Genomic DNA, 11,033 nt, shown 5'->3' with positions numbered 1-11,033 from the left:
AGTGTTGGTGTGGTCATGGGYWTGATATTGACAGACACTGGAGCTCAGAATTGTCTCACTTTTTCACAGTAAAATATCGGCTTGGTCAGTTTTTGTACGGTGCTGCAGCCTCCTGTGTCACTGTGTCTCTGGCACAATAATAAACAGCAGAGTCTTCAGTCTTCAGACTGTTCATCTGGAGATACACCTGCTGCTTGCTGTTGTCTCTGGAGATGGTGAACCGACCCTGAACAGACTGGGAATAGTGGATGTAACTACTACCACTGCTAATATAGGACACCCACTCCAGTCCTTTCCCAGGAGCCTGTCTGATCCAAGCTGCATCAATGTTTCCACCAAACCCGTTATATGTACAGGTCAGTTTGTGGGAATCCTGAGGCTTTTTAACCACTGGTCCAGATTCAGTTAGTGTCTGACCCTGAACACCTGTGGAAATGAAATACCCAAAACTTTAGAATGCAAACATTCATACACATGAACAGTGATGTCTTTAAACATGTCTATATAACTTTCTGAAAAATTACTGAAGATGATGGAACATTCATTCTAGTGAACACAGAATATTGTAACTTACTTTTTACAAAGACCACCATGAGTACTAAACTCCAGACAGTCCTCATTGTTCAGTGATAGTCAGGTTATATGCAGTGCTTGCTACCGAATTAATCCACACTGTCTATAATGAGAAAGCCAGGGCTGTGTGTGATTATAAAGGGATAAACGGGATGGAGACTTTGCATAGACCGCCCTCTAGAGGATTAAATATCCTGACAGGAAGAAATCTGCTCTATTCCTATATTCTCTCTCCTCTCTGTCCTTTGTTCTTCTCTCTGTAGTTCAGATTCTACTTATGAGACGTGTTGACTATAATGGCTTTAGTATGATGCGTTTACTATATATAATGGCTTTAGGTCGATGTGTTCAAGATCAGCAACACAGGGACAAAAGTTATGCATGGTTTTAACGCTTTTGGTAAGGTTAACTTATTAAATTATAATTTGACAATTTTTGGGACTGAGCGTTAGTCTTAAATATGTTGATATCTTGTTGTGGAGCTGTATATTATGTTGTGCTTGCATCATTCTCACATGGGTATCTGGGAATTTGTTCAGGTCTGGTGCTGGTTTGTATCACTGTGGAGGGTAGCGAACACAGTAATACACAGCTGTGTCTTCAGGTTGCAGGCTCTGCCCTTGTAAAGACACAGAGTTGCTGGAGGCATCTCTTGAAATGCTGAACATGTTATTCAGTGCATAATTTATGTAGATATCTCCATCATCCCATATATGTGAAATCCACTCCATTGATTTCCCTGCAGGCTTTCGAACCCAACCTGTGGCAAAGCTTGTGCTGCTGTCACTAACAGAATACCCAGAGACCTTACAGGTGATGCTCAGAGACTCTCCAGGCTTTACAACCATTACACTTGGCTGGCTGAGTTCGAGACCACCACAGTACACATCTATGGGGGAAAAACATAATTAGTAATTTGCTATACAGGACAGTTAAGTGTGACCGTTAAGGATATTGTTAAAATAATATTTTCTTAATATATTTTATTGAGCCTCAACCCATTCCTTCCCCCAAACCCTGAGAGACTCACAGGAAGCAGCTGCCAGCAGGAGCAGCAGCAGAGATGTAGGTTACATGGCTTGTGTTGAAGCTGAACTGGTGGGAGCTGCTCTTCTCTACTCCAACTGACTCTGAGACAAACAGTCCACTTTTTACAGAGGGGTGGTGTGTTAGGCTCCTTTGCATGTAGAGTTGGTATAAAAGGACAAGACTGTTATTAACTGGGTTGACCTGCATTATGAACGGTCAAAATGAAATACAACATGTCTATTTTGGATTGTCATTTTCTTTACAGTACAGTGTATTATCGCTTGTATTGTTATAGTCATCACTGAACAGCTCTAAATCTGAACATAATAATTACATTTGGGGGTTTCTCAAGGATCTATCCTTAGTCCATCACTGATTTTAGTTTACATGAAGGACTTTCATGTGATATCTAAATGTACATTTGATGAGTTTCATTCCAAAACTCTATATCCATTTTCAGAAATTTTGGAAAATTAGCGTTTATTGTTTAAAGAAAATATGAAAGAGATTGTGTGTTGTTCAATGACAGACATGTTTTTGTTTCAAATCCAGCACTTTGTCAGGTTTTGGCCAAGACTGTTCGGGTTTTGGTCACTAGATGTCCCCATTGCACCTTTTTTGTACCTTTTGTTTTTCTTGCTCTAATTATTGTTTGCACCTGTAGGTCATTCCCTTGTTAGTATTTAAACCCTGTGTGTTCCTCAGTTCCTTGCTCAGTGTTTGTAAGTTAGCACCCAGCCCAAGCCTTGTTTTATTCAGATATTTCTCTTGTTGGATTTTCCAGAGGTTCTCTGGTTTAGTTCTTGTGTATTATTTGAGTAGTCTTTTGAGGTTTGTTTTTCCCTGCTGTTTTTTACCACTTTGTGGAGTTTCTTTTGTATTTTGGAGGATTTCCATTTTGTGCCTTTTGGCTTTATTTTTGGACATTGTGGATTTAGTTTCTTTGCCTGAAGATTTTGTTCTTTAATTAAACCACCATCTCTAGTACTGCTGTGTCTGCCTCATCTTCTGGGTTCTGACGATTATTAGTGACTGTTTCTCGCACCGGGTCCTGACACACTTGATGGTTTCATTTCAGAAAGACAAATAATCATGTTTTTTTGCTATGTATCCACCTGACTCTCAGAGAAATAAGTAGTACTGCTAGTTTTTACACAGTCAAATAAAACAAATAACTACCTATTTTAATAAATAACTGTGGAAAAAAATAATAAACCCCCACACTGCTCTTGCTACAGTAGTATCACTGCTCTTTATTAAGCTGTACATATCGACCTCATGGCCTTCGTTGGAGCTTTTGTGAGTGTTTTTAATTTGCACCCTTGTGTGGACATTGTTCTACCCACATCTGTTCAATGGATCGAATGGGGTTGGATTCGAGGGAAAATATACATGTGCTACCAAAAATAACAATGTGCATTTCATAAGTATTCTAACAATGTACACAAAACTTATTAACCTTTCACTGCTACCAAACCCGGATCCGGGAGCACCCCCCACAGTAAAAAAGCTGACTAGCATAGCCTAGCATAGCGTCACAAGTAAATACTAGCATCTAAATATCATTAAATCACAAGTCCAAGACACCAGATGAAAGATACAGATCTTGTGAATCCAGCCATCATTTCTGATTTTTAAAATGTTTTACAGGGAAGACACAATATGTAAAATCTATTAGCTAACCACGTTAGCAAAAGACACCACTTTTTTACTCCACCAGTTTTTTTACTCCATCAGTAGCTATCACTAATTCGACTAAATAAAGATATATATAGCCACTAACCAAGAAACAACTTCATAAGATGACAGTCTGATAACATATTTATGGTATAGCATATGTTTTTTTAGAAAAATGTGCATTTTCAGGTATAAATCACAGTTTCCATTGCAGCCACTATCACAAAACTCACCCATAGCGACTAGAATAACTACAGAGAGCAACGTGTATTACCTAGTTACTCATCTTAAAACATTTCTGAAAAATACACAGCGTACAGCAAATGAAAGCCCAACATCTTGTGAATCCAGACAATATTTCAGATTTTCTAAGTGTTTTACAGGAGAAACACAATATATCGTTATATTAGCATACCACATGAGCTAACATCACCCCAGCATTGATTCGAGCAAAAAGCGCGATAACATTATCACCACCAAAATATATAAATTTTTTCACTAACCTTCTCAGAATTCTTCAGATGACAGTCCTGTAACATCATATTACACAATGCATATAGAGTTTGTTCGAAAATGTGCATATTAGCATCACAAATCGTGGTATGCTATGTAATCAGTCAAAACATGGCATGCATTCTGGCCGGCGCCATCTTGGAAGGGCACCTAAGTTTACGATTATTTATCGATTAGATTGACCAAAAAAATACAGGTTGGACAGCTAATGAAAGATGCATTGGTTATTAGCAACGCTGATTTAGATTTTTAAAATAACCTTACTAGACATACAGTGTGCGTTACAGCCAGACTAGTGCCGCAATATTGGCGAAAAATGCGTTTACATTTTTCCACATAAATACGGAATAAAATCATAAATAGTTCTTATTTTGGACGAGCTTCCATCAGAATCTTGGGCAAGGTCCTTTTGTCCAAAATAATCGTTGCTTTGTTGTAAAACGTCCACTTCAACTTCGGAACTAGCAGCTAACAGTAGCTACCTGGCACACACATGTCCAAATCCTCAAACGCAATACTACGAAAATTCCGAAAATAGCAATATACTCGCATAAACTGATATAAATCGGTTTCAAATAACTTCGTTATGATGTTTCTAACACCTATACCGAATTAAATTACAGACGGACATATCTAAGGCCGATAACTGAGCGTTTCAAAATGCTATCCTGGGGTCTTGCGTTGCGTAATGGCGGAAGTCGAAAAGGGAGCGCACCTCGTTCCTTGCCCTTTTATAAGCTTTGAGAAATACGTAGAAACACCATTCCATTTCTCATTGGCTACTGACTTCCAGGGGAAGGCGGGTGCAGTTCATTTCGATCCATAGGGCACACACAGAGTTTTAAACTGACCCGAGATCAGAGCCTAGTTTTCAGACCTTCGCATGTCCTGTCATGAHTTTCGCTGTAGAAAGAGTTCTGGTTCACCCACAGACATAATTCAAACGGTTTTAGAAACTAGAGATTGTTTTCTATCCAATAGTAATAATAATATGCATATTGTACGAGCAAGAATTGAGTACGAGGCAGTTTAATTTGGAGACGCAAAATGTCGAAGTTGAAACAGCACCCCCTGTAGTGACAAGAAGTAACACGTCTGTAAAACTACAATGAGGAGCTCGACCTATCAAGTACGTTTTCATAAATCATTGAGTGCAGTGCAAGAAAAAACGTCAGAATAGGCAGAAGTGGTGGCAGTTCATGTTCACATTTACAACATAACATGCATTGGCATCATTACAAGTAATGTTTTTGGTCATTATAATTAACTGCGTTTGGTTCATCCCTGTCGTTTCTGCCCATGTAACTTTTATGTTCACTAATTCTCTGTTTGAGAGAACGAGAGGTTTTACTTGCATAACACAGCCCACATGGACATTTAATCATGTACAGTTGAAGTCGGAAGTTTACATACTGTCAGGACTTCTGCCGAAGTTGATGCCTCTCCTTGTTCGGGCGGTGCTCGGCGGTCGACGTCACCGGTCTTCTAGCCATCATTGATACATTTGTCATTTTCCATTGGTTTTGCCTTGTCTTCCTACACACCTGGTTCCAATCCCATTAATTTCATGTTGTGTATTTAACCCTCTGTTTCCCCTCATGTCCTTGTCAGAGATTGTTTGTTTGTATGCTCGTGTGTTATGTATTGGTGCGCAACGGGTTCTTGTACCCACTTTTATTTATTATGTACTTTGGTTTTGGAGTTTTGTTCAACATTATTAAACTACTCCATTCATGCCAAGTTCGATTCTCCTGCGCCTGACTTCCCTGCCACCTACACACACGACATTACACATACACTTACATGCTGACCAGACCGGACACGTCGCGTACGCGAGCGCCACAAAATAAATTTAGAAATACATGTTATTCAATTATTGCACCCACACTGCTCGCGTGCGCCAACGAGCGTATGCGTTACCATGGGCTAAAATAGAAGTCATGAAATTGACTGAAATTCATGGGAGAGGCTGAAATTCCTGCCTCTCCCATCTCCTCATTGGTTTATAGAAGCAGGTACCCACGTGCCATCGTCTCATTGGTTATACCCACGTGGGTGATTGGAAGACGAACTTTGTTGCCGATTATCGTGGTAATACAATGAAAGTGTAGATGCGATCACCATATAAGTTCAAAGATGAAAAAGCCTGGAAGGAGGAGAGATGACTAGAAACGATTCGGTTGGCCGTTTTATGTGTGGATTAATTGTCGGAGTAGAGGTCCTTGTGCATTTCAGGTAAAATAACAACTCAATGTTTATATCCCAGGACAAATTAGCTAGCAACAGCAAGCTAGCTAAATAGGACAAATTAACGTTAGCTTGCACTTGCTAGCTAACTAGCTAAATTGCCATACATGTTTAATGCTTTTCGACCTGTCCCCAAATGAATGTGTCATTGGTTCAGAGTTTGTTTTGATATTTTAACCTGCGTGTCATGATCGCGTTTGGTGTGGGGGGGCAAAATAAATGTATACACGATAGCGCACGATGGTGCACGCGCGCAGCCGGTTTGGGTTCCGTGTTAGGTTGTAATGGCTTTAGAAACTTCTGATAAGCTAATTGACATAATTTGAGTCAATTGGAGGTGTACCTGTGGATGTACATCAAGGCCTACCTTCAAACTCAGTGCCTCTTTGCTTGACATCATGGGAAAATCAAAAGAAATCAGCCAAGACCTCCAAAAGTCTGGTTCATCCTTGGGAGCAATTTCCAAACGCCTGAAGGTACCACGTTCATCTTTACAAACAGTAGTACGCAGGTATAAACACCATGGGACCACGCAGCCATCATACCGTTCAGGAAGGAGACGCTTTCTGTCTCCTAGAGATGAACGTACTTTGGTGTGAAAAGTGCAAATCAATCCCAGAACAACAAGAAAAGGACCTTGTGAAGATGCTGGAGGAAACCGGTACAAAAGTATCTATATCCACAGTAAAATGAGTCCTATATCGACATAACCTGAAAGGCCACTCAGCAAGGAAGAAGCCACTGCTCCAAAACCACCATAAAAAAGCCAGACTACGGTTTGCAACTGCACATGGGGACAAAGATCGTACTTTTTGGAGAAATGTAAACTTGAGTGTATGTAAACTTCTGACCCACTGGGAATGTGATGAAAGAAATAAAAGCTGAAATAAATAATTCTCTTTACTATTATTCTGACATTTTACATTCTTAAAATAAAGTGATGATCCTAACTGACCTAAGATAGGGAATTATTAGTAGGATTAAATGTCAGGAATTGTGAAAAACTGAGTTTAAATGTATTTGGCTAAGGTGTATGTAAACTTCCGACTTCAATTGTAGGTGCTCCTTTTGTCTAGGTGGGAAAGGGGCAGTGTGGAGTGTAGGTCTGTAGGGTTGATATCTGATTGGAGGTTAACTTTACAGTAATGCCAATGGTCAACAACTCAGATTTTGAATCCAAACAAGTCAGATGTTATAAAAGGGTCTTAGGTTCATTGTCTCTTTCTTTTTTGTTCCTGACCTGCTGTAGTGAGATATACACTGTCTCTCTTTCTTTCCCTCTCCCATGAGCTATAGGCCATGGCACAAGCCATGGTTTCTTTGTATCTCTCTCTCTCTCTGATCATGCTTAGAATAATGCTTGGTAATGCGTGTTAAACCCCGTGGACCCCGAGCAAGACCGAACCCCCGGTGAACATGGTTTGTGAGGAAGCTGAACTGATGGGAACAACACTTATTTACTCCAACTGAGTGAAAGAGAGACAGACTCTTTTTATACAAAGAAGGGAATTGATTTGTAACAAAGTAAGAGATTCAGGATTAAGTACAGATTACAAATTACTAGTATCACAGTGATGTTGAGTAGAACAATTATTTATCATAATAATAATCCAAAAATCTCTTATGGAATGCGTTGTGCAGCATTATGAATGGTTCTGTTCTGCTCGTTGTTTACAGTCGTTGATCAAATTAAACTTGGAGCTAGTTGAGATTCCAGAATATGTACAGGTCAGTTTGTGGGATTCTCCAGGTATTTTAGCCACTGGTTCAGACTCAGTCAGTTTGGCCCTGAAAACATGTAGAAATTCAAAATGACAAACAACATTTGACAAACTATCAAATAAATTGTTTACTTTGAAGTTCGAACACATCCAGTTGTTTTAATCTGTAGGGCATAATTCTGTAGTTTGTTAGTTAAAGCGGTCACAATAAAAACTATTTTAAAAAGCCTATTGTCTGAGAGTGATTGTAGTGGACACAACAGACTTACATACATTACGTACCTTGTATGAATACCTCCATAAATATTAAACTACAGACAGTCCTCATTGTTCAGTATTAGTTAGTACAGGACTTGTAATGTTGTAATGTCAGTCCAATCTGCCTATAATGAGTATATTTCTATTTGCTGATCACATTAATATAATTCCGTCCAATACAAATACTCAAAACGTAATAGCTAATATGAAGTCTGAATTGCTAACAGTTGGGTTCATGTCTTTGGGTTCATGTAAACAATGTGTTTTTCACTGTTATAATGTGAGTGGATTATTTTATCTGGATAATATTGATATCAGTGTTTTTTTCACTACTGTTGAGTAGTGTGTGTGTTTAAAGAACAGACACACCTTTTTGCCTCACACTGAGATCAGTGTTAATCAGTTTTTTTATGGCACTGCAGCATCCTGTGTCACTATAGTAACACACAACAGTCTTCAGTCTTCAGGCTTTTCACCTTGAAGCACAGCTGGTTTTTGGAGCTATGTTTGGTTATGGTGAACTTCCCTGAAGAGACTGGGCAAGTATAGTGCCAGTGTCCCAATCAATTTGCCCAATCCACTCTTGTCCTTTCCCAATCTACTCTTGTCTTTTTCTGATGGAGCCATTGCATCCAGTACCTACCCATGGAGATTCCAGAAGCTGTACAGGACAGTGTTACTGACTCTCCAGGTCTCTTCCCCATTGGCTCAGAGGAGGTGAGTGACTGCCCCTGAACAGCTGAGAAACAGACAGTTTAGATTATTGTGACCCTCCAGCCTAATAGCACAGCTCCCCTCCTCTCTCCTACACTGGACAGAAATAACTCCAGATAACTCACCTGAGAGCCAGGAGGAACACACATTCTAGAAGTCTCATTGTGGGGAAGTTCTACAATTCTGGAAGTAAAGGAGGAGACTGGAAGGGGTTTTAAGGTGACTGAGGGAGATGGTCTTCGGAGATTGTCTGAATTTAAAGCTGAAATGTCTTGAGTCAATAAGTATTCAATCCCTTTGTTACGGCAAGCCTAAATAAGTTCATAAGTCAAAATGTGCTTAACAAATCGCAAAATAAGTTGCATGGACTCATTCCATGTTCAATAATAGTGGTTAACATGAATGAATAACTACCCATCTCTGTACCCAACACATTCAATTAGTAGTGAATTTCAAGCACAGATTCAAGCACAAAGACCAGGGAGGTTTTTCAATGGCACATAGTTTCAAGCGTGGTGGAGGTTGCATCATGTTCAAATCAAACCAAATGTATTGGTTACATACACGTGTTTAGCATATGTTATTGCGGGTTTAGCGAAATGCTTGTGCTTCTAGCTATGACAGTGCAGTAATATCTAACAAGTAATATCTAATAGTTTCACAACATATACCCAAAATACACGTAAATCTAAGTAAGGAATGATTGCACATATGTAACAGGGTGTCACGTTCCTGACCTATTTCTGTTAGTTTGTTGTATGTGTTAGTTGGTCAGGACGTGAGTTTGGGTGGGCATTCTATGTTGTCTGTTTCTATGTTGGMTTAAGGGTTGCCTGGTATGGCTCTCAATTAGAGGCAGGTGTTTGGCGTTCCTCTAATTGAGAGTCATATTTAGGTAGGTTGTTTCACAGTGTTCGTTGTGGGTGGTTGTCTCCTGTGTCAGTGTTTGTCGCACCATACGGGACTGTTCGGTTTGTGTTGTACATCGTCATTTTATGTGTAGGCTATTTTCCCTGTTCGTGCGTTCTCGTGTTTAATGTAAGTTCCTCGTTCTCGTTCAGGTCTGTCTACTCCGTTTGTTGTTTTGTTAGTTTATAGTGAAGTTCGTGTTTTCGTCTTGTCTTTATTAAATATTATGTGTTCACAACGCTGCGCCTTGGTTCCTCAATACCTCCTTTTTCGGTTGAAGAGGAGGAGGACCACCGTTAACAGGTTGGTTATGTTTCACTTGCCTCTAAGAAAATGTGTATTTTATGTTCAAGCATTCTTATTGTTAGTTAACTCTGATGAAATAGGGGTGTTGTGATTGGCCCCTTCAGATAGGGGGAGATCGCGAACGTCAGGTCTTCCAGTATGAAAATGTGATGCAAGGGTAGGTCACGTTCTGATACTGTTTCTATTTTCTTTTACAATGTTACAAGTTTGCTGTACGTTACTGATTTTATACATGTGTGGGTATATGGTACTGTTAGGGATTGAGGGGCTTTCTGGGATGTGCTTTGGCATATGATTGCTGTAATAATTGTGTTAGCTAGCATACACCGATGTCATGGTCACATAAGCCACGGCTAACACAGTTGTCTTCATGCTACAGATTTTGGCCATCGACAGCCATCAACACTGTAAGCCGCACAACTAACGTGTGCTTCCCATTTAACAACAGGTATTTACACATGTTATATTTTGTATTGTATTTTTGTATTTTGTTCGCCAGTATGAAAATGTGATGCAGGGATTTTGCATCGAGCCATCAACATGTTAAGCCCTGCACAACTAACGTGCTGTTTCCCATTTAACAACAGCAGAAATAATGATGCTCAACTGGACCACTGGCAGAGTGATTTATTATGAGAAAACAAACGCATGGAGAGTAAATGATACATCTGTTAACTGGTGCGTGACTCGTCTTTTTGTCTTGCGCCGAAGTCACGTGGAGGGACTGGAGACCCGGCTTCAAGAAGTACTGTGGTTGCTGATGCACGCCTAAGGCTAGGTTTTGCATTCTGCGCAAGTGGAAGTTCTCAGGGAGCTCCTAGTAGCATGAGTGAGTGGGGAATATAATATATGTTTATTAGTTGTATGTGGTGATGTTATGATTATTTAGTGATGTAATTGTGCTGTTACGCTAGTGACCTTGAAGCCATTAACGTGAGGTGATGCCATTTTCTACCACACGGTGGGACAACTATTTATTAAGTGTTTCTTGTTTCTTTTCTGTGTTGATTCTTGGTCTTGTTAGACAACTACTACTGAACTTTTTTTTGAGTGCATTAAGTTCAAGCTGATTTTATAGAGTGTTTT

This window comes from Salvelinus sp. IW2-2015, unplaced genomic scaffold (assembly GCF_002910315.2).
Source record: "Salvelinus sp. IW2-2015 unplaced genomic scaffold, ASM291031v2 Un_scaffold2637, whole genome shotgun sequence".
Lineage (NCBI taxonomy): Eukaryota > Metazoa > Chordata > Actinopteri > Salmoniformes > Salmonidae > Salvelinus > Salvelinus sp. IW2-2015.
The sequence above is the reverse complement of the archived record's forward strand: the minus strand, read 5'-3'. Positions refer to the sequence as shown.